This window comes from Stenella coeruleoalba (genome assembly GCF_951394435.1).
Source record: "Stenella coeruleoalba genome assembly, chromosome: 5".
Classification (NCBI taxonomy): Eukaryota; Metazoa; Chordata; class Mammalia; order Artiodactyla; family Delphinidae; genus Stenella; species Stenella coeruleoalba.
Window position 1 is genome coordinate 3,195,572 of NC_137150.1, and position 25,646 is coordinate 3,221,217.

The 25,646-nt window shown below is 42.9% G+C and overlaps 1 long non-coding RNA gene across 1 annotated transcript in view; it reads right to left on the reverse strand.

Annotated features, from left to right (window-relative positions):
- Nucleotides 1-24,457, reverse strand: part of LOC307187256 — a 115,875-nt gene extending 91,418 nt beyond the window's left edge. Inside the window, exon 1 of the long non-coding RNA XR_013828561.1 lies at nt 24,299-24,457. This is a non-coding gene — a long non-coding RNA (uncharacterized lncRNA). The remainder of the gene's footprint in view (nt 1-24,298) is intronic.
- Nucleotides 24,458-25,646: the final 1,189 nt, after the last annotated feature.

Here is a 25,646-nt window from a genome sequence, read left to right on the forward strand (position 1 = left end):
GTCTGGGAAGGCGGGGCAGGAGTGGAGGCTGTGGACGGGGAAAGGAGAGGAAAGCATCACCCCACCCCTGGAAACAGAGGAGCTCCCTAGCTAGTGTATATCAGTGGGGGTGGGGAAGGAGGTTGGGACAAATGGAGAAAGAGAAGGATCTTCTTCCCCATTTTCTGACATTTGAAGCAGATTATTGCTTTGAATAAGATGGAGAAACTAAGGTATTTATGATTTTTATGATACTAGGTAATAGCACAGTACCTGCCACGGTGAGCAAGTGGAAACCGAGTGCTTTCCATTTATCATCTCATTGAACCACCCTGCAAAGTGAGTATTAACATGCCCGTGTCATATCCCCAGAAGAGGTGTTTCCCACCAGGTGGGGATGCTACCTGCTAGATAGCAGGTGACATTTTTTGGTGCCATGGCCCCTTTTGGCAGTCTCGTGAAGTCTACCAACACCATCTTAGAATTATGTTTTTAAACATATAAAACAGAGGAAACCACTATACTGCATCACAGTTCTAACCACAGATTCCATGGAACACGTAGAGAATTTCTGGGAGAGACTGGACTTGTTCCACACAAAGCATGTGTGAGAATTAGAAAGGCCACGTACTTACAGAGCCACCCTGCCCTGCAGGCTTGCGCTGGGGGAGATGGCTGCACGTGTGAGAGACAGAACTCCAGGAGCTGAGCAGCTCGGTGAGGTCAGGCCTGCGGCGCTGATGTGCACTGGACGCCCAAGGGCCAAAGACCAAGGCAGGTAGAATGGCTACTGCTGGTCTTGTCCCGAGGCAGCATTGGTGCTCTACCTCCCGCGGCTGCTCCGCAGGCATGGGCTGGGATCACACCAGGCTCGAAGATCAGGCCAGAAATGGATGGATGGGGCTCACTCCAGATCATCAGGGAGGAACGCAGAAGGAAGGCACGAGGCCCATTTCAGCAGCAACACCTGATGGCAGCAACAACCCAAACTGGCCCACTGAGCAATACCATGCGGGACTCCCACCCTGAACTGAGAAAGCATGCCCTGTCGTCCTTAAGGAACTGCAGGGAGAGAGCCTTCTTCAGTTCAGGCTCCCAGCAGGAAACTGACAGCCCTTCAAATGGGACACCTGAGCAGAGTTTAACGCAGGCACTGTTTTCAAAGATGGAGGTGGGCTTAAGGGAAACCAAGACAGATGAAGTAGCCTAGATTAGCTAGGGATATTTACCTTTACCACCCCTGGAGAGGCGAGGGAAAAGCAGCTATCGGAATCCAGAGAGGACAGAAAAAAAAAATATATCCTGAGCTCCCTTCCCTCCACCCTGCAAATCTCCCGGACACTTCCCGTCAGCTGATCCCAACCAAAGCCCGGAGTCCTTAAAGTTCATAATGATCAGCCTTGAGGGCAGAGCAGGGAGAAGAATTTAGAGTTTTTCTAGAAAGGCAAACAGGTTGCTTTTCACAGGGGTGGGGAGAAGGTGCTCAAAGCCATTTAATTTGTAAAATAATTTCCTGATAGAAAATAATTTCTATCAAGGAGATCCACAGGAGATACCACTTGTATTCTTTTTTCAGACAGTTAAACTATGTATCTGGGAGGAAAAGTAACTCGTAAAGATCAATAAAAAAAATAATCAACAAAAATAAGATTCAGACCCAAGTCTGCTTGACAACAGGGCCCACACTTTTAGCCACTCTGATTACTGCCTGTAACAGTTATATTTTAAAAGTGGGATTCTCAGACTGCACAAGGACTTGGCTATAACCCATTCTCATCTCACTGCTCAAAATATTTTTTTCTAAAACTACAGCATATGGACATTTTCATGTAAAACCCTCTATGAGAGAATTATAAACCCTTGTATGAGGACAAGCAGTACAGAAAGCGGTCTATGTTTGGAAACAGTCACCCAAAATAAGAAATAAATTAACGTTTGAAAGGGGAGAATCGCTTGTCTCAGCCTGGGCAAAGCTTCCGTTTTCAGAAATCTATGAAGATTAAAATGAGGCCTCAGGAGAAGCCAACATCACTGATTGTGTGAAAGCTTAGAGAGCAAGGCTGATTAGGCAAAATTCCACCCTGCAGACTTTACATCAGTGGGCAAGGGGAGGGTTCTTGTCTTTCCTTAGCAACTTTTTTGAAAAGGAATGCATTTGGTAGCTACCTGACACCAAAGAGAAAGCATAACACTCTGTGTGTTTCACTAGATTAACAACAGTTTATTCTGTTCTCAAGTGTTTTCCTGTTCTCATAAACCACTGAAGGCTAATTTATGCCTGATTCCTTTTCACACTCATAGCAAGTATCTCCAAGGATTTCTATGCTTCTATAGGCGTATATTTCAAGGCAAGCTCGGAGCTTTTTAAATTCTGCCACAGAGAGGATCCTAAGCAGAAAGGTATTTAGCAGGCCACGAGACCAGGCACTACAGGCTGACAAAGAAGCATCTCAGCTCAACTGAGTCAAACCTGAAGAATGGGATAATAACCCCTTTTCTGCCACCTCCGTGGTAGACAGATGAGAAGCCAAGCACAGGTAACCATGCCAGAAATAAGAAAAGGTGCGACAATGTGAGCCCAAAAAGTAAGACCAGAAAACCAAAGTCTCTTGTCACTTATGTGCCTGTTTCAAAGTTCCTGTCTCAAAAAAAAGCAAAGCTTTGCACCATCTAAGGGACACTGTGGTATCATCATAGAACATGTCTTCAAAGCCTGTAGAAACGGGACAGCCTTGCCACTTAGCCCTGGCTGTGTGCCACTAAGCAAATTCATCTCTCTGGAGCCTCAGTTTATCCAACTATATTATGGGGGTCACAACGCCCAGATAACAGGGTGATTGTGAGAGTTACATGAGATTTCCTGCCTTTTTTTTTTTTTAACCAACCCAAAAGCTTTACAAATAAAGCTCAATTTCCTCTAAGCTCAACTTTGCCTAAGTCAGGTTCTGCAAACTCCACTGAAAATGTACTTGAGGGGGTCGAAGAACATCTCCAGAAAAAATTAAGATGGCACCAAAACACAGAACGTCCACTGCATTATGAAGGTTCCTTTGTAATTGAAGATGGAAACAAAGGTAGTCTCTTTGTTCTACAGGCTTCCAGAATCCCTCTCACCACTTACTGTATCATATTTGTCTGTCTAGTTGCCCCTTAGACTGTACGTTCTGGAGGGCGAAGATGTTATCTTTTACTTCCACAATCCCAGCACAGAGCATGGGAGTTGGGACATCCATAGTGTTCAATAAGTATTTATTGAACACATAAACAGATTGCCAACTAAAAATTAGCACTTGCCATCTACCCCTACAAGGATTAAATCATGAGCCACCACAGTCGCTGACCTTCAACACCCGCTGAAAGGAGTTCAGAGTGGAGATCAGGAAGGAGGCCCTCCGTGCTCTGGGAAAACTGGCAGAGCAGGCCTTCAGATAGTTAGATATTTTCAGGAGAAGATTTGATGAGCCCAAATCCTTACATCTTCTCATATCCAGAAAATCATTAAAATCATTAAGAGAGACATCTGTTCCTCATGACTAGCAGCCAGCCCCTGCCAACATGTGTGCTCCACTACACATGTACCCCCTTCACCAAAATCACATATATACTGACCTCACCCACTACCTCTTTGGAGCAGCTCCCCAGAGCTATGGGAAACACTGTCTCCTGGGCTACAGTCCTCAATTTGCCCCAAACAAAACTTAACTCACAGCTCTCAAGTTGTGCTTTTTTTTTTTTTTCAGTTAACAAGATGGATGAACACATGCATTACTGCCTTCCTGCCTCTGTCATAGGGCTGTTCTGAGGGTCAGAGATAACATGGGAACATGCTTTGGAAATTATACAGTGTTTCAAAAGAGCTCAATGAACTGTCTTAGTTTTCTCAGTCTACAGGAAGAGGATGGGAAGTGCTTTTCAAGGCCGGAAAAGAGATGGCTCATAGCCTGACCTTAAAAGAAAGATGTAAAATTTTAAATGTAACTACAGAACTTATTACTGCCTCAAAGTGTACATTCCTGGCCACAGGTCTTAAGTAAGTAACAAAAATAAAGTTACACACTTGTCAATAATGACTTCATTCAGGAAAATGGAAATCACTCTAGGTATTTTGAACAGGAAGGGATTTAATACTAGAGATTAGAAGCTTACAAAAACATTGGAGGGGCTGGGGAAATGAACAGAAGAGAAAGTTGCCTTTAGAATTCAGGAAATTAGGAAGTGCAGACATTGCAAAAAAGTACTGTCAATGATCTCAACTACAGGAAAAAAAAAAAAAGTAAGGCTCACAAGCTTCTGCTTCAGAGAGCAAGCCAGCAGAAGTGTGTAGGTGTACGCATGCGTGTGTGTGTGTGTGTGTGTGTGTATTCCCCCTTGTACCTTTTATCAATTTATTGCCTCTCTGAGCGAAATTCACTCTTTCCTTCCTGCTCTGTGAAAATGAATCTGGGCCCTTTAAATATTTGCCTTCGGCTGCTGGCTGGAAATTAAGTTTTGTTTGTGGAGGGCACTGGAGAGATGGTAGGAGGAAGGAGTTTTGCTTCCTGGTTCTGGTGAGACTCCTGCTGCAGGGGCAGCTTCTCCCAACTCCAGCTCCTGCAGTACAAATGATTCCCCCAGCACCCAACTCCCACAGTGAATGACAACCTGCAGTACCCAGCAGCCAGATACCCCCGGCGCAAAGTGGTTCTGGAGCTGTGTGCCTTCTGTGAAGCTCCCCTGAGCAACTTCCCCTGGCACCTGGAAGGCGGATTTCCAGCAGGTTCCACCAGGGAGGCCCCACAGCAACCTCTCAACCGGTCAGTGAAACTCAGCCACACCCTCCCCAGAAGGTCTGGCGCTCAGACCTGGGGGAGGGGAGGGGTGGAGCTCTTCCTAGGACCTCAGCCCCAGGGGTTGGTGGCTGCTCCTTGTGTCTGCTAACCCTGTATTGTTTAGAGATCTCTTTACTTCTTACTACCCAATCCCTCATTCCACAAGCCTCTGCTGTACTGGTATGTCTTTATACTACGGTTTCGCTGTTCAAATTGCTGTACGGTTCCTCTCTCTTGATTGGACGCAGACCAATTCATCCCTCAGTAAGTTTTAGTATATCGTTGTGTAAAATAATTCATTATATGGGATTACTGACTTCCCTTAGTCGTGTTGCTATATTCATTCATGCATTCATTTATTTATCCACTCATTTAACAAATATTTACTGAACACTTACTATGTAGTAGGTACTGGGCCTACAAGGTCTTGCCCTCCAGGAGCTTACAAACCAAAGCAAGATAGACACAAGTATGAGACCAAGTAGAGTACAAAGATGAATAAAATGGTTTTCTTTTTTCCAAATTCTCTCCCCCACTGCGTTATGCTGCATTACTCTTCTCCATCGCAATGTCTCAGGCAGATCATATAGCTTTCTGGTCATTTCAGCTATTAAAATTCCATTTGAAAACTCCAACATAGCCGGTGTCTCCACTCTCCCTGGCTGGCGGAGTAGAGGGTGGTAAGGTCAGTTTCTGGAGCACCTGCTCTCCCTCCTGCCTATGTGCCAGGACAGGGAGAACGAAGGAAGAAAAGCATCTCCTATTACTGATGCTCCATGCCTCGTGGAGCACACCCTTTTGGATGGGAGGGCCTCTGCACTGCGGGTCTCCTGACGGGGGTCAGGCCCTGGCTCGCCCTCTCTCAGACCTTCTCTTGGCCCTCCCCCTGAAGGTACCCCCAGAGCCACTTCCTGCTGGAGTCCCATTGCCCAGCAGGCGCTCCTCCTGCCTGGGACACCAGCAAGTGGCTTCAAGCCACACAATCGTCTCTCTCCAGGTCTCCTTTCCCCTGCTCGGGTAGCCCCGGCCTGGACCCAATCCTAACCCGCTGCCTTAGCGGTGTTCCGTGTGGGGAATGGGTGCCAGGCTCCTGTTCCTGCAGATGCCTCCACTCTCTGGGCTGGGATTCCTGGGAGCGGCATCTCTACGAGGGCGGGGAGGGAAGAGAGCGACCACGGGGGAAGATGGGCAGAGCACAGCACTCCTCACTGGCTCACAACCTGTGAGTCTACAGGTGAGTGCCCGCTGCCCCTCCAGGCCATTCAGCACCCCGAACACCTGGCTGGTGGTAGCATTTCCAGTCACCAATCCCTCAGCAAGCCCTGCAGTGGCTATTAGGCCCCATTGTTGGCAGCTCTCCTAGTGCTGTGAAAGAATGAGCATCACTTTCAAGCCCAGGCTGGACCCTGTTGATAGCTCTAGACAGGAAGTCCCTCTGAGTTTCCCTGTTACACAGGGAAACACTAATAGCACCACAATAGGCCTGTTCTGTGGGAACCTAACCCAGGCACGAGAGGGTTTCCCCAGAGCAGGTGAGATCTGAGTTGAGTCCTAAAGGACACGCAGGTTTACCTAAGCACAGAGTGTAAGGAGAAGGTGCCAAAGACAGGGAAAAGGTCATGTGGAAGTCTGGAGGATAGAGCGGTTTTTTCCAGGAACTGCAAGTTTTTCCTACATCAAACATTCACCGGCACCTACGATGTGCCAGGCGTGGTTCTAAGTCTGGAGCGACAGCAGAAAGCAAGACACCACAAAAACCCTGACCCTCACGACGCTTACTATGTTGGTGGAAACAGAGAGGCAAGGCAGGGTGCAGAGGGACCTGAAGCTTTAGAGAAAAGGGGGCCAGGGAGGAAGGGCCTTGAAGCACCGCCAGGAAAGTATGGCTTATCTTGAGAACATGGGAATTTCACTGAAGGATTTTAAGCAGAGGAGAGGCATGAGACATTTACATCATATCACTCTGTTCCAGAGCATATTTTCTTTTGCTTTTTCCATAAAAATCCTCCCCATTCATTTTTTCAAGGCTCGCACAATCCTCTTAGTATATCTGACAAAGGAGCATGCAAACAGGAAGTACCAAAGAACCTCAACAGGAATACAGGCACAAAAACCCTAATGACACTGGAGCAGTTGGTCACCCATTCAGAAAATAATACATATGGAACCTTACATCACACATCAGTGAAAATAAAGTTCAAACTGAATGTAAGATTTCAATATAAAAATAAGACTATAAAAACACTAGAAGAAAATACATTTTTTATAATCCTGGAGGGGGAAGATATTTTAAAACATGACACAAAATATTCACATATTTGACTTCTGGTCAAAATTTTAAGCACCCAAGAGGCAAAAGTGACCATACACAATATTTCAGCTCACAAAAAGGAAAACGTATACAATATACGTGATAATAAAGGGGCAACGCGTAAAAACTTCTCACAAATCAACACGAAAAAGATTAATGGCGCGCTCCAATAAAGTAAAGGCAAGGGATATGAACAAACGTTTCTCAGTAAAAAAACACACAAATCAATGTTATTAAACATAAAAAAAGATGTTTCACCTTTAAAAATGGAACCTAAAATTGCATCAGCATTTTTATTCATTCTCTTTCTTTCCAGCTTTATTGAGATATACTTAACATATAACACTGTATAAGTTTAAGGTTTACAGTGTGATGATTTGATACATGTATATATCGCAAATGTTTACCACAATAAGGTTAGTTAGCACATCCTTGACTTCACATAATGACCATTCGTTGTGGTTATTGTTGTTACGGTGAGAAGATTAAAGCTCTACTCTCACAGCGCCTTTCAAGTATGTGATATAGTATTGCTAACTACAGTCACCATGCTGTACATTAGATTCCTGGAACTCACCCTATAAGTAAAAGCTTATCCCTCTCACCAACATCCTCCCACTTCCCCCACCCTCAGCCCTTAGCAACCACCACTCTACTCTTTGTTTCTGTGAGTTCAATGTTTTTAGATTCCACATATAAGTGAGACCATACAGTACTTGTCTTTCTCTGACTTATTTCACTTAACATAATACCCTCAAGATAGGATTTCACTGTTTTTTATGGCTGAATAATATTCCTTTTCTTTTATAAGAAAGAATTATACACATATATATCATTATATACATATATATCATTATATACATGTATATAATGTATATACATATGTATATATGTATATATGTATATATGTATATATATACATATATGTATATATGTATATATACATATATATGTGTATATACATATATGTATATATGTATACATATACATATACATATGTATATATGTGTATATATATATACATATGTATATATGTATATATATCATTATATACATATATATCAATCACATTTTCTTTACCCATTCATCCACTGATAGACACTCAGGCTGTTTCCATGGCTTGGCTGTTGTGAATAATGCTGCAACATGGGGATGCATGTATCTCTGTGAGGCAGCAATTTCACTTCCTTTGGTTGTATACTTACAAGTGGGACTGCTGGACCATATGGTAGTTGTATTTTCAGTTTTTTGAGGAACCTCCATACCGTTTTCCACAGTGGCTGCACCAACTTACATTCCCACCAACAGAGCACTAGGGTTCCCTATTCTACCCATCCTACCCATTTCTCATCTCTTTTTTTTGCGGGGGGGCCCTGTTGGGTCTTCATTGCTGTGCATGGCCTTTCTCTAGTTGCGGTGAGCAGGGGCTACTCTTTGTTGTGGTGTGGGCTTCTCATTGCGGTGGCTTCTCTTGTTGCGGAGCACGGGCTCCAAGCACGCAGGCTTCAGTAGTTGTGGCACGCGGGCTCTAGAGCGCAGGCTCAGTAGTTGTGGCACAGGGGCTTAGTTGCTCCGCGGCATGTGGGATCTTCCCAGATCAGGGATTGAACCCATGTCCCCTGCATTGGCAGGTGGATTCTTAACCACTGCACCACCAGGGAAGTCCCTCATCTCTGTCTTTTTGATAACAGCCATGCTAACAGCCATTTCCATGGCTGCAGGATCACACTATGGGCACACACGTGGCACGGAGGCTGGTGACGGGAGTCAGGCTAGCAGGTGCAGGTGCACAGCTAAAGGGGCTAGCCCCACGTATGCACGCAGCAGTGAGGGTCAGCTGCAGGGTTTAGGCTGGCACCTTGCACTCGTGCCACCACAAAGGCCTGGGCAGGCTGTCAGTGCAGATGCCAGGCTCCAGTGGCAGTGGGGAGGTGAAGAAGGGGCAGTGGAAGACATCAGGTGGCTGATGGCAGAAAACTAGTGAAATCTTCAGGGTCCGTGGTAGCCGTGCTGGCCACTGGTTTCCTCGGCGTCAAAGCTTCTGGTGTCCCCTGTAGAGGAGGGCACCGAGAACCTCAGTGGCTCCCAAGGTGTGGCTGATTCTGGTGGCCCCTGCTCTTCTTCCTTGTTCCCAGCCATCCCGACATGTCTCAGCTTTGCCAGTCTCTGAACAGGATGAAACTAAAGTGGGTGCTTCACATGGTGCCCCAAAAGGCTGGGAAGCTAGTGGCTCAACCCACCTCCCTCTCCAGGCAAGGGCACCTCTTTTTGGGTGGGAAGTTATCTCTCAGCACTGAGCACAGGGGAATGGGATGATGCAGGCAGAATGAGCTGCTCTTCTTTCCCTTTTGGTGCAGTTTTTCTCACGGTTTTTGCTCTACTGCATTGCTTAAGTTTCTTCAGTGGACTCCGGATCTCTCCTAGAGCTATTTCTGTTGGTGGGTAGCTGTCTAACCTTTGCTGTGGGACAAGCCTGGGGTCCCCACTTCACCATCTTGATGATGCCGTGCACTGCCTCTTTCAGTAATCACACCTTTCAACACTTGCAATAAACTAAATGCTCTACAATTTTTTTTTCATGATTTACTCCCAATCTTGGTTTCCTTCATTCTATGCTGGTGTAAATCTCTTGCATTCCTATACACTAACAATGAAAAATGTGAAAGAGAAATTAAGGAAACACTCCCATTTACCACTGCAGCAAAAAGAATTAAATACCTAGGAATAAACCTACCTAGGGAGACAAAAGACCTGTATGCAGAAAACTATAAGACCCTGATGAAAGAAATTAAAGAGGATACAAACAGATGGAGAGATATACCATGTTCTTGGATTGAAGAATCAACATTGTGAAAATGACTCTACTACCCAAAGCAATCTACAGATTCAGTGAAATCCCTATCAACCTACCAATGGCATTTTTCACAGAACTACAACAAAAAATTTTACAATTTGCATGGAAACACAAACAACCCCAAATAGCCAAAGCAATCTTGAGAAAGAAAAATGGAGAAGGAGGAATCATGCTCCCTGACTTCAGACTATACTACAAAGCTACAGTAATCAAGACAATATGGTACCGGCACAAAAACAGAAATATAGGTCAGTGGAACAGGATAGAAAGCCCAGAGATAAACCCATGCACCTATGGTCAACTAACCTATGACAAAGGAGGCACGAATGTACAATGGAGAAAAGACAGCCTCTTCAACAAGTGGTGCTGGGAAAACTGGACAGCTACATGTAATAGAATGAAATTATAACACTCCCTAACACCATACACAAAAATAAACTCAAAATGGATTAAAGACCTAAATGTAAGGCCAGACACTATCAAACTCTTAGAGGAAAACATAGGCAGAACACTCTATGACATAAATCACAGCAAGATCCTTTTTGACCCACCTCCTAGAGAAATGGAAATAAAAACAAAAATAAACAAATGGGAACTAATGAAACTTAAAAGGCTTTGCACAACAAAGGAAACCATAAACGAGACGAAAAGACAACCCTCAGGATGGGAGAAAATATTTTCAAACAAAGCAACTGACAAAGGATTAATCTCCAAAATATAAAAGCAGCTCATGAAGCTCAATATCAAACAAACAAACAACCCAATCCAAAAATGGGCAGAAGACCTAAATAGACATTTCTCCAAAGAAGATATACAGATTGCCAACAAACACATGAAAGGATGCTCAACATCACTAATTATTAGAGAAATGCAAATCAAAACTACAATGAGGTATCACCTCACACCAGTTAGAATGGGCATCATCAGAAAATCTACAAACAACAAATACTGGAGAGGGTGTGAAGAAAAGGGAACACTTTTGAACTGTTGGTGGGAAAATAAATTGATACAGCCACTATGGAGAACAGTATGGAGGTTCCTTAAAGAACTAAAAACGGAATTACCATATGACCCAGCAATCCCACTACTGGGCATATATACCCTGAGAAAACCATAATTCAAAAAGAGTCATGTACCACAATGTTCACTGCAGCTGTATTTACAATACCCAGGACATGGAAGCAACCTAAGTGTCTATCGACAGATGAATGAATAAAGAAGATGTGGCACATATATACAATGGAATATTACTCAGCCATAAAAAGAAACAAAATTGAGTTATTTGTAGTGAGGTGGATAGACCTAGAGTCTGTCATACAGAGTGAAGTAAGTCAGAAAGAGAAAAACAAATACCGTATGCTAACACATATATATGGAATCTTAAAAATAAAAATAAAAAAAGGTTCTGAGGAACCTAGGGGCAGGACAGGAATAAAGATGAAGATGTAGAGAATGGACTTGACACAGGGAGCGGGAAGGGTAAGCTGGGATGAAGTGAGAGAGTGGCATGGACATATATACACTACCAAATGTCAAATAGATAGCTAGTGCGAAGTAGCCGCAGAGCACAGGGAGATCAGCTCGGTGGTTTGTGACCACCTAGAGGGGTGAGATAGGGAGGGTGGGAGGGAGATGCAAGAGGGAGGGGATGGGGTATATATGTATACGTATAGCTGATTCACTTTGTTATACAGCAGCAACTAACACACCATTGTAAAGCAATTATACTCCAATAAAGATGTTTAAAAATAAATAAATAAAATAAAATGGTTGTGAATAGAAAAAAAAAAACCCTAAATTCCAGGGCCTACATTTATTTCTATTACACTCAAATTTCAAAATGATCTTAACAGGTCTGAATTCTGGGCTGAAATTAACAATCAAAATTTCCTATCTGTCATGCCAGCTCTCGATTCCACGTCATATGTTTATCCCAAGTCATTTTTCTTAATGATGAACATCTCAGGAGCAAAGACAGAAAGCAAATGCAGTCCGATCAAAGATGGAAACCCCAGCACAATTCATGCATGGGAGAGGGCTTCTGTCAAGGTGGGAGCTGCCACAGGAGAGGCCCAAGCTTGGAGGGGACCAAAAAAAAGGTGAGCAAAGTTGGGATTTCGAGGGGGCAAATGACCACATGCTTAGTGAAGTTAACAGATAAGGCAGCCAGGTGGTTCATTACACACCACCTGTGCCAAAAGAGTGAAACACGGATGGACGCTCAGATGAAAGAGACCACATAGTGCCTGGGGTAGCTGGAGAGACCCAGAAGTAACACAAACTCTCACCACCAGATAACTGTGTACCAGCATCCCACCAGCATCATATCTTACCTCTCCTTAAAGACAATATGACATAAGACAGGAAATCTCAAATATCCAGATGAGTACAGAGGCAATAATGTTCTAATATTTGAAGGAAGTGAACATTAGGAAAAAGAGGTACTAAATTCAACAGACAGAAGTAATACCTAAGGAAACAGAGTTAATGGAACAAACAGAAACATTGAAAGAAGTACTGGGAAAAGAACCAACTAGAGATCTTGGAAAAACATAAAAATAAACAGCACAATGGATACAGCTGAGGAGCAATTAATAAATCAAGAAATTCTCTCAGAATGCAGCCCAAATTTTCAAAGAGATCAAAAATATGAAATGAAAGCCACAGTGTTATTTATGCTGCATTCTACTGGTAAGAAATGAATCACAGGTTAGTTACTGAGCCCAGAGTAAAGGGGAGGGGACCACACAAGACTGGGAGGGATGACCCACGGGGAGCATCCTTGTGACATCCACCCTTCCACACTCCCCCACTACTCTGTGTGTACCTCTATTATCACCTCCCATGTGATGTTATCATCTGTTTACGTGTCAGCCTCCCCCCTAGACTCTAAACCTCATGGGGGCAAGAACTATCTCACTCATCGTCTGTATCCACAAGGGTTGGCTCAGGGTCCAGCATTAGCAGGTGCTTGCTAAATGTTTATAGAATTAAATTATTCCTGTTGCAATCATCCAGAGTATACAGAATCAGGGAACCTGGCTCTAAAGATAGTTCTGGACCATCTGGGTTGTATCTCTAAAAACAAATTAAAATTAAATTGTTTTCAATGTAAAGGTAACCTCCAGAAGAACTGAAGTAGTACATGTAAGTTCCAAGATGTTAGGAGAAAAGGAGACAAGGAAAACATAATCCAACTGAAGCCTTTTACACACTCCACTCAGAAATCTACAAATAAAGTAAACAAAACATAATAACATGGCAGATTTAAACCGCATAGCCATCAGACTTGAACTAAAGATGCAAAAAAAGAATTTTGCAGCCAACAATTTGTGTGCAAACACACATGGCACATTTACAAAAACTATGTATCAAGCCACAAAGAAAACCTCAAACACTCCAAAAGGCAAAAATCATGCAGATCATTATCATAACACAATTTAAAATTCACAAAACAAAAAAACGGACAGTGCCTCCCTCCTCCTCCCGCCAAAGAATGGGGATAGCCACAAAAATGCAAACTCTTAAAAAATGCCTAGGTGAAAGAAAAAGTAAAATAGAAATTATAAATCTAAACAGAACACTAACCACAAAAGATAATCAAATCTCTCCTCCCTGAAACTGCTTCAGGTCCATATGATAGGTGGGTTCTGTCAAACCTTGAAGGTTAGCATTTCCATGTTATACAAACAAGTCCAAATCACAGATAAGGGTGAAAGATTTTTCATTGATATTATGAAGTTAGCATAACAGTGACAACAAAACCAGAAAAAGAATATACAAGGAAAAAAACACAGGCCAATCTCATGTATGAACCTACATACAGAATGTATACATACTAGAATATTTAAATAATGAAAAAAATATGACTGATTCCAGGAATACAATGTTAGATCACATTTTAAAAATCTATTATACATTGAATTATATTAACAAATCAGAGAAGAAAACGTGTATAAGCATTTCAATAGATGACAGGAAAGTACGAGATAAAAGTTAATACCTATTTCTTAAAAAAAAAAAAACTCAACAATCTAGAGTGGAAAAAAACATCAAAAACCAAAACAAAGATTGTACTTAATGGTGAAAATTAGAACCCTTCCCACTCAAATCAGGTCCAACTCAAGGATGCCTTCTATCACTGCTACTATTAAAAATCATACTGGAAGACCTAGCCAATTCAATAAGTAAAAGAAAAAAGCTCTGTAGGTAATATAATTGTGTAGCATGAAGAAACCATGAGAACTAACTGACAGAAAGTCGCAACAAGGTAGCTTGTTACAAAATACAAAAATCCATAGCTCTACTATAAACTAATAATTACCAATTGTGGGGGGGAAAAGAAATATCCCATTTACACTAGCAATTAAAACCATTACCACTATTGGGCTTCCCTGGTGGTGCAGTGGTTAAGAATCCACCTGCCAATGCAGGGAACACGGGTTTGAGCCCTGGTCAGGGAAGATTCCACATGCCATGGAGCAGCTAAGCCTGTGCGCCACAACTACTGAGCCTGCGCTCTAGAGCCCGTGAGCCACAAGTACTGAACCCGCATGCCACAACTACTGAAGCCCATGCACCTAAAGCCTGTGCTCTGCAAAGAAGCCACTGCAACGAGAAGCCTATGCACCACAATGAAGAGTAGCCCGCCTCTCACCGCAACTAGACAAAGCCCGCATGCAGCAACAAAGACCCAACACAGCCAAAAAAAAAAAAAAAAAAACTATTACCACTATAAATAAACAAGAAATATATAATACCTACATAAAGAAATCTAAAAAATTTACTGAATTTATGGTATAAAAGCAGTCCTCAATATATCTCCCCAAAATAATTTACAAATTCAAAGAAATCTCAATTAAAATCTCCAAAAGATTTTCACAGAGAAGGCCATGCTGATTTTAAAATTTATAAGAAAATGTCCAAGAATAGATAATTTTGAAAAAGAGCATTGGAAGGGGATTTGCCATACTAATTGTCAAATATATACTTTAAAGATTTCGGTAAATTTTTTTAAATGGGGCATTGGAGCAGAAATAGAAAGAAAGAAAAACCCTAAACACACCTACATATGTGACAGGAATTTAGTATATGATTCTTTTAAATGTTGTACATAAAATCATTGGCAAAAAGATGAATTATGCAATAAATAATTCTGAGAACAACTATCAATTTGGAAAAAAATAATTAGGTTTCCTGCCACCCACAAAAATAAATTCCATGTGAACTGAAGATTTAAAGTTTAAAAAAAGTTTAAAAGTTAAAAAAACTTAAAGTTTAAAAATGAAGACGTAAAGTTTAAAAAAAAGAATGTGTTTATAACCCTGAGTTCAAAAAGATTCTTTTGAACAAGATTTTTAGATAAATACTAAATCGGAATGCTAAGTAAAATAAGTCAGACAGAGAAAGTCAAATACCATACGAGCTCACTTACATGTGGAATTTTAAAAACAAAACAAGAGGAAAACAGAAAAAAAACAGGCTCACAGATGGAACAGACTGGTGGTTTCCAGAGCAGAGGGGGTGGGTGAAATGGGTGAAGGGGGTGAAAAGGTACAAACTCCCAGTTATAAAATAAGAAGTCATAGGGATGTAATGTACAGTCAATAATACCATACTGTGTATCTGAATGTTGCTAAAAGAGTAGATCTTAAAAGTCCTTATCACGAGAAAAAAAAATTTGAAACTATGTATGGTGACAGATGTTAACTAGACTTATTGTGGTGATCGTTTCACAATATGTACAAGTATCAATTCATTATGTTGTACACATAAAACTATTGATATTATAATGGTATGTGTCAATTATACCTCATAATAATAATAATCTGGAAAGTAAAATATTAATATATCTGACAACAAAAATTTTAAATTTCTATACCACAAAGGCACCACAGTTGAGTTTAAAAGGAGACAGACTACAGAAACTATAATGTTTATAACAAAAGCGCAATACCCACAATATACCAAGGACTTCTACAGATAAAGACACAAACAACCTAAATGGAAAATGAAAACGCATCAATGATTCATAGAGGCAGAAAAACAAATGAGCAATAAACACATGAAAAGGCACTGAATTTCACTAGTAATCAGTAAAGTGCAAATTAACAACGGAAAACCATTTGAGGCCCATTTGATTAGTGAAATTTGAAGTTTTATAACATCAAATGTCAGAGAAGATGGGGCAAAACTCACGACTCTCATGAAATTATGGAGTTTTGGTGAGATCACTTTGCAAAATGTGTTCACATTTGAGATGTGCTTATCTTTTGGTCCAGCAGTTCCATTACTCAGTATCTACACCAGAGGAGCACTGGCCTGTGTCCACAAGACGACAGGGATGAGGAGAATCCTCAGAGCACTATTTGTGATGCAGAAAACACTGGGCATTACCCACTCCATTGCCTCCCCTGCTGGGGAAATAGTTCAGTAGTGAAAGAAGGAAGGAAGGAAGGAAGGAAGGGAAGGAGGGAGGGAGGGAGGGAGGGACAGAGGGAGGAGATTTTTTTTTTAATATGAGGCTGAGTTAAGAGCAAAAAACTATGTAAATACATCTTTAAAAGAGCTGTAAAAAACACACCATATATAATGGAATATTATTCAGCCATGAGAAAGAAAGAAATCCCGCCATTTTTGACAACGCGGATGGACCTTGAGGGCATTAAGCCAGACAGAGAAAAACAAATACTGCATGGTATCACCAGTATGTGGAATCTAAAAAAAGGTTGCCAGGGCCTGGAGGATGGAGTAAATAGGGAGAGGTTAGCAAAAGGGTACAAACTTTCAGCTATAAGATGAATAAGGGCTGAGAATCTAATGTGGAAAACGGTGGCTATAATTGTTAACTGTATTGAATAATTGAAGTTTACTAAGAACTCAAATGTTCTCACCAAAAAAAAAAAAGATTTTTAAAAAGAGAATAACTTATCTCACCCTGATTCAAAGTTATTTTATGTTGGATTGATGTTACCACCTAAAATTATGTACCACACTACCACTGGAACATGTCCTTAACTAAAGAAATTTTAGGTAAAATAGATGGTGATAGATAGATAATAGATAGATAGATACATAGATAGATAATAGATACATAGATAGATAATAGACAGTACATAGATAGGTAGCTAGCTAGATAAATGACAGATAGATAGATAGATAGATGATAGATAATAGATACATAGATAAATGAGACAGGAAACCAGTAACAGCCATCACCTCCAAGGAGATTGTCAAGAGTAATTGTAGCTTTATCTGATGGAATACATTATATTGAGAATATATTCTTCTATAGCTTGTGTAATTAAGAAAAAAAAACTTTTTAAAAGAAAAACTAACAAATAAAAAATGTCTTGAGGACAAGGATAGACTCTATGACACACTGTCAGAAACCTTCCTATAAATTGGTCCATAAACATTTTTCATATGTTGAGACCTGCTTTGAGCCTGGTATGTCACCATGCCTCTAGTCCTCATACTTTCTCAGGAAGATTCTAGAATCTCTGACTGGTAGAAGCCCCTTTAGGAGGAAAGAGAGCCTTTTATTACGTGCCAGGCACCGTTCTAGGAACTTTTCATAAGTTATTGACTCTAAGGCACAACGGGACTGAGAGACGGGCATTATTTTTTACATTTCACACGTGAGAAAGGTGAAGTAACTTGGCGAAAATCACAGTTTTTAAGTGGTCCGTCAGCACTATTCAAATTTGGCTGACAGGACGTGCCTCCAGATGCCCCTCAAGGAAGGACTTGCTGCCTGGCCGCCAGGGGTGCCTCGAGCTGCAGCCCTTGAGGGACAGCCGGAGCTGCAGCAGAGGGTCACCGAGCAGGAAACGCAGGAGCCTGGTTTGCATCCACAGGAAGCAGAGTCCAAGGTGGAGGTAGAGGGCAGGATGTATACTAGGCGCACCTATGGGATCGACAGCAGTGGAAGGGATGGGCAGAGGGGGATGTCAAGTCCGAGATACAGGCCCGCCAAGCCCAGTGAGCTCTGGAGCTAGGATGGCCCACCAGAGCCGCCCCAGGGGGAGTCACCTCCATCCTCCATCCATCACTGGATGTGGGCCACCAGGGAAGGGCATGACCTTGAGCTGAGGCAAGCCGTAAAGGGGATGGAGGCTGAAGGCTGCCTGCTGACAGCAGCTGGGGCAACAAGTCCTCCCTGAAGGGGATCTGGTGGTACATCACCAGGTCCATACAGACTGAAAGAAAGGTTTTGACTGAAAGGCTACACAGGTGACACTAAGATCCCAGGGTCCTACCCTTGCATGACCTGGGCGGGGAGGATGTTCCACCCTCTGGAGAAATGCCCCAGGGAGGCTCAGACTCAGCAAGACCAGAAACAGTGGGCGAGCTGGGTGATGTGCTGGGTTTGCAGTGGAGGATGCAGTGAAATTCTGTGTCCTGAATGATGAGAGCTCCTCCCCAGCTCCGCGTCCCAGACCAGCACCCAGAACTCTCACAGCCAAGGAGGAGAGCGTCCAAAGCCAGGGTAGAAAGAGCCTTCTCAGGAGAAACTGGACACCTCCAGAGAAAAGCCATACACGTAGGACAATCTCAGCATCTCCTAGTGGGAAAGCTAGCTCGCCCCCATCACCCTACAAAGGAGGCCACCAAGGAACACGTTTCCCCCAGCACACAGGTCTCCCTACCAGTTTGCAGTGCTTTGCTCTTCTTTCTAACAGATCCCTGGCTCCACAGTGCCTAACATTTAAAGGAAGCCCCGAACACACAATGCAGAGAGCAAAGCAAAGATAGAGAAAAAGAAACTGGAAGAAACTGAGCTACGCAGGACATTAGAAAAGCAACTTGTAAAAAAGGAAACGTAAAATGATACACACAGAGTCAGAAGAGACACTGTCACGTCCATAAACCAAAGGCAGGCCGTGATTTTTCAAGAGCAACAAAGAACAAGAAAGAGAAAGGGCCCTTGGAAACTGAAACTACAATAGTCAAAATTGAAAATTTGATAGGAGGGTTAGAAAAGTCCACCAGGGAGATTGCCTAGATGATACATAAAAGGAAAGGAAATAAAATGAACAAAAAGGAAAGAAAGGAGTAAAAGAATTACAGGCTTAATCTGTGAGGCTCACCACCCAAATATATGGAGTTCCAGAGATGAAGACAAGGGAAAAAATGGGAGAAAGAAATTAAAAAAGAAAAAAAAGAAAACTTCCAGAACTGGAACATGTGAATCTTTTGATAGAAGACTGCTATTTATAACCCAGCCCAATAAATGAAAAAAGATACACCCCACAATACATCACTGTGGAATTTCAGAACACCAGGAATAATGAAGAGATTATAAAAGCTTCTGGAGAGAAATGGAAGAAAACACTCAAGGCAGAGGAAGGCACAGAATCTGGGAAACAGAGGACCCAAGAGAGAAGAGAAGGGGGACTCCTTCCAAACAAAAAGAAGTCCCAGGAGGACAGAGTCCAGGCTCGAGCAGAAAGGTGGAGGGCTCCAGGAGGGAGGGCTGGGATTAGCGGGTTATCTGCTGCAGGGTGTGGGACAGATTAGCAACAGGTACGGAGAAAACTGAGCAAAATAAACTGATGCAATTAACAACTCTGGAAAAAGTAAAACGAAAGGAAGTGTAATCTTAGTGCAGTACTTGGTGTAGCGGTAAACAATATGTACATGTAAACAGTACTTGCATAGGCATGTAAACACTGATATTACTATAACCGGAAATGCTGCCTAGACTGTGTCTGGAGAACAGGAAAGCAGAGTAGCTGGACCACAGGATGGGATGGGAGTAATTAGCTCTCCAGGCTAAATGCTCATCTCCCCTAAGAGGGACTCAGTAAATCAATAAGTGAATGACCACAACTGACTAATCAAGAGACAAATGAATCAAGAGAGTACTTAGGAACATGAATATCTAGGAACCCCAGAAGCAACCACAGAAAGCGGCTCCCTCCGGAAGCAGGAGCAGGGGGTTGGATAAGACAGGGAATCATTATTTAAGACTCTGTGTCCTATTTGACTTTCTTAACTTTGGTGATGAAATAAATTTAATTTTTAATAATGAATGGAATAAACAAAGGTTCTTTATTTAAAAAAAAAAAAAAGGTACCATTGCCTTTTTTCAACGCAACAGAGCCTGGAGGGTAGCATCAAGGCAACCCAATTATGAACTGCTCTTCTTCTGGGCCAGCTGGAACATCATCACCTTCCCTTTAAAACAAGCCCAGGCTCCGATCAATGGCTACGCTGGCACACACCTGCATTCACGTCATTCCTTCAAGTTCAATCTCAAGTTAATTAATGACACTGTCTATTGCACTTCAATTTCACACGTCTCATCTTTCACAATTATTTAGTTTGCCCTCTCTGGACAAAAATTTACTCTGCCTCTCAATATACTTGTACACATTTACTTGCATCCTGCAGAGGAGAGGAAAGGAAGCAATGCATCAGCCTATGAGAGGCCTCAAGGTGAGGACCTCGTCCATCTAAATCACACTTCGATTAACAGAAAGCCGACAGGCTGGAGTGGGCAAGTCAGACGCCTATTTTTCTGTGCTCCACTCTCAGAGGACATCTTGGGGCCCATCTCTCACACACAAGACACACCCCAAGGTTAGCGCGTGTACAGGCACCTCCAGCACCCCAGCTCGTGCTCTCGGCCTCCCTTTCATTTCAGACCTTTGTGCGCTTCTCCCCGCCTCACACAGACAGTGTCTGGCCTCAAGCAAGCTCTGGGACTCCAATATTCCAAACCCCAGAGGCTTCATCAAGCACTCCCGTGGGGCCGTTACCAATCCCCAGGCAAGCCTCAACTACTGGGGACAGGAGCTGACGGAGAAACACTCTTCCAGCCACTCCTCAGGCAGATCCTTCGGAGAGGCATTTGAAACGCTAGTCAGAATGCTCCAGGTAGGACCACGTCCCAGCTGCTCTCACCACTGACCTCATTAATGCAGCTTTTCCCTTCTTCACTTGCTCACCCTGGCCCTTCACCTCTGCCTCTTGGCAGTATCTCCCAAATAAACTACCTGCATCAAGTCTTTGTCTCAGGCTAGGGTTTAGAAATGACACGAGCTAAGAGCTAGGAAGATCAAACGTTTGCCTGGGACTGAGGGATTTCCCAGATCATGGAACTTTTAGTGCTAAAACTGGGGAAATCCCTGGCAAACCAGGAAAAATTCACAGTAGTAAGACAACAAAAAGGAAGAGATATCAGAGAAGAAGTTGAAAAAAAGAAAGAGGTGAAAAGGGGACAGTATCCCTCCATTGTCTACATTATAAGCTTCACTACATCAAGAAATATCTACCATGCTGTAGCTCGCTTCCCTTACCCCCACTATTTTTAAACATTCTGTGGACGGAGGTGGTAGCCAATTTAACAAGACAAGGAATAACACAAAATGTACAAACAATGGCAATAAAGAGGCAATGATAGAAAATCTAGAAGAAAATACTCCAGAAAGCAACCTAGAAAACCTAAACACAGCAGCTAAAAAACCATGAAAAAAGAATTCAGTAAGTTAGCCAGTTAAATAAAAAACATATAAAAAAACCCAAACATGTTCTTGGAGAAAAGGGAACCCTCCTACACTGTTGGTGGGAAGGTAAATTGGTGCAGCCACTATGGAAAACAGTAAGAAGGTTCTTCAAAAAACTAAAAATAGAATTGCCATATGATCCAGCAATCCCACTCCTGGACATATATCTGGACAAAACTTAATTCTAAAAGATACACGCACCCCCGTGTTCATAGCAGCACTATGTACAATAGCCAAGACATGGAAACAACCTAAATGTCCAATGACAGATGAATGGATAAAGAAGATGTGGTACATATATACAATGGAATATTACTCAGCCATAAAAAAGAATGAGATAATGCCATTTGCAGCAACATGGTTGGACTTGGAGATTATCAGACTAAGTGAAGTAAGTCAGAAGGAGAAAGACAAATACCATATGATGGCACGTACATGTGGAATCTAAAATATGACACAAATGAACTTATCTACGAAACAGAAACAGACTCACAGACACAGAACAGACTTGTGGTTGCCACAGGGGAGGGCTGGGTGGGGGAGAGATGCATTGGGAGTTCGGTATTAGCAGATGCAAACTATTACATATAGAATGGATAAACAACAAGGTCCTACTCTATAGCACTATGTTCAATATCCTGTTATAAGCCATAATGGAAAAGAATATGAAAAAGAGTATATATATATGTATAACTGAATCATTTTGCTGTACACCAGAAACTAACACAAATTGTAAATCAATTATACTTCAATAAAAAATAAATGTAAAAAACAACACGTTCTTTTATACCAGCAATAAGCACTTAGAAACTGTAATTTTTTAAAATTCCATTCACTGTAGCAACAGAAATTACTAAATGTCTAAGAGTTTACTTGAAAAGAAATATACAAGACTTATATGAATAAAACTATACAAATGTAGTCCAGAATTTAAAAAGTAGCCTGAATAAAGAGAAATCCATTCCATGTCCCTGGATGTGAACGCTCATTCTTGTAAAGATGTCATTTCCTTTCCAAATTCATCCAAAAATTCTCAGTGCAAATTCACCCAAAGTCCCAATATGATTTTTTTAATGAAATTTGACAAACTGATAACTATCTTCTGGATGAGGGAAAAAGTATTTAAAGTCAATAGAGAAAAGGATTATTCAAGAAATATTTCAGGGACAACTAGGCACTCATTCACGAAACATTTATGTTGGACACAAAGGCTTATTGAAGATCTAGTGATAAGCATCAAAAAAAGACATTTCCTGTTCTCATAGAGCTAACAGGTGAGAAAACAGAAATTAACTCAAAGAATCACACAGATAGAAGTCAGAGAGAAAGACAAAAATCATATGATATCACTTATACGTGGACTATTAAAAAATGGTAAGAATGAACTTATTTACAAAACAGAAATAGAGTAACAGATGTAGAAAACAAACTTATGGTTACCAGGGGGGAAGGGATAAATTGGGAGATTGAGATTGACACATACACATTACTATATATAAAATAGATAATTAATAAGGACCTACTGTATAACACAGGGAACTCAATATTCTGTAATGACCCATATGGGAAAAGAATCTAAAAACAGAGTGGATAGATGTATATGTATAACTTAATTCACTTTGCTGTACACCTGAAACTAACACAACATTGTAAATCAACTATACTGCAATAAAAATTTTTTTAAAAAAGAATCACACAGGGCTTCCCTGGTGGCGCAGTGGTTGAGAGTCTGCCTGCTGATGCAAGGGACGCGGGTTCATGCCCTGGTCCGGGAGGATCCCACATGCCGCAGAGCGGCTGGTCCCGTGAGCCGTGGCCGCTGGGCCGGCGCGTCCGGAGCCTGTGCTCCGCGGCGGGGGAGGCCACAACAGTGAGAGGGACACGTACCGCAAAAAAAAAAAAAAAAAAGAATCACACAGATAAATAAAAATTACTACTATGGCAAAAGCTACTAAAAAGTGCTACTCTCTGTTACGAGAACTCAAAGAGTGGGCATTGGTTTAGGAGGCTTTGGATAGATCAAGTGTAGCTGCAAGGCAGAAAAGTGGATTGGTTAAAAAGCAGTCTTGGGGACTTCCCTGGTGGCGCAGTGGTTACGAATCCGCCTGCCAATGCAAGGGACACGGGTTTGATCCCTGGTCCGGGAAGATCCCACATGCCGCAGAGCAACTAAGCCCGTGCTCCACAACTACGGAGCCTGCGCTCTAGAGCCCGCGAGCCACAACTACTGAAGCCCGCACGCCTAGAGCCCGTGCTCCACAACAAGAGAAGCCACCGCAATGAGAAGCCCGCACACCACAACGAAGAGTAGCCCATGCTCACCACAACTAGAGAAAGCCCGCGGGCAGCAACAGTGACCCAATGCAGCCAAAAATAAATTAATTAATTAATTTTTTTTAAGAAAGCAGTCTTGGGTCGGGGATAAACAGAATGTGGGCAGTGGCAGTGTAGTCCTCACAAAAGCTGTGAATAGCTTGGTCTAGAATGGTCACAACGAAAATACAGAGGAGGCTTATAAAAGGTGTATTTGGAAGGTAAGATGGACATGAGTTGATAGTGGACTGGATGCTGAGGGTGACAGAAAGGAAGGTGTCAAGAATGGACAGATGTAAATCAACTATGGCCCAATACAAAATAAAAATTGAAGAAAAAAAAAAACGCATGGATGGATGGTTCTCCCCTTTGCAGACATGAGGAGCACAGGCGAGCACAGGCCCAGGTTTGCGCTGGGGAAACCACGAGTTCATGCTGGGACAGGTAGGGTCTGGCGCATCCCGAGATGCCCACTGTGGGTATCAAGTGGGCAGTACGGAAGCTGAGGGGAAATACTCACACGTCACTTTTCCAACAGACATGAGATGGAGCAATACTAGCTGCTCGCACAAGCGCGCCCCTCGGCTGTGCTTACACCCCCGAAGTGGGTGTAGTCCTCGTGGAGCCTCGAAGGCGGCGGCCGCGAGCAACTCGGGGCCACGTTTATCCGGGGCCCTCCAGTCCTGGCAGAAGCGGAAGGAGAGGGTGCGGAACACACCCCCGGACGCCGTCGCCGGAAGTGACGCACCACGCTCTGCAGGTCACCGACTTCCACAGGGGAGGAGAGCCCGGGACTGCGGCTGCGCAGCCGCCTCTGCCTAGTGTTGCTGCGGATAAAGTCCAGGGGGAAGAGGGGGCGTTTGCAGTAAGTTGTTACTGAGTTTGAGCGACTAGGGAACGGGCGACTTAGAGGATGAGCGCGGAGCGCTCTTGGCAAACCTTGAAGTCAGAAAACACAATTCTGTGTAGTTTACCCATTTCGTCAGTGAGTATTTATTGAGCACCTACTGTGTCCTCAGTGCCGTGCCAGACGCGGAAGACCCTGGGGTATTGCGGTCCTCGCCCTAAGAACGTCGCAGTCCAGGGTAGGGATGTGGGTGGGGTAAAAGGAGCATAAATGGGCGTAAATGAGCAGATGACAGTGTAGCCCAGAGCTCAAACTGGTGGAACCCCGAAAGGTTTCCCAGGGGAGACGCTGGCTGAGGCTGAGCCTTAGAAGTGGGGCAAGTAGGAATCCACCAAGTGAAGATGCACAGACTGTTACATCCACCCATGGGTGTAAGTAAGTAGTAAGTGGTCCGTGACGTACCTTCCCACTGTAAGCAACGAGAACACTGGACAAAATATGTGAAGCCGTTGACAGCTGGCAGGTCAGGTCTGTAATCTCTGAAAGAAAGTAAATAAACAAGGTGAGGCCTCCCTACAATTGCCCTGGTTTTCTGCCTGGAGGCAATTTCTGGACTTTGGCGCAGGGAAATGAGCCCAGACAGAACCTGGGAGACTCGCCAGAGGAGGAGACAAAGATGCACTTGGGGAGGCTGAGGCAGCTGGAATTTATGGGGCAGAGCTGGCATCAGAGGGGAGGGAGCTATGCAGAGAAAGTTTTCCAGAAATCTGCATAGGAGTCTTCTCAAGTCTTTGACTGAATATTTATCTGTAAACACTTAGGTACAGCTCCACAAAGCCAGAGACAGGATAACTGCCAGGTAGCTAAAAGTTGAACAATTCCCAGAGCCAGTTCAGGGCTGGGAGATATTTTGAGTTCCCCCAGCCGGAGTTGAGTGGACTCATTGAATACAAGGGCATTCAGTGCAACCCTGAAATTGTCATGCCTTCGTAGGAGAGTAGACCAGACCTAACAAAGCTTA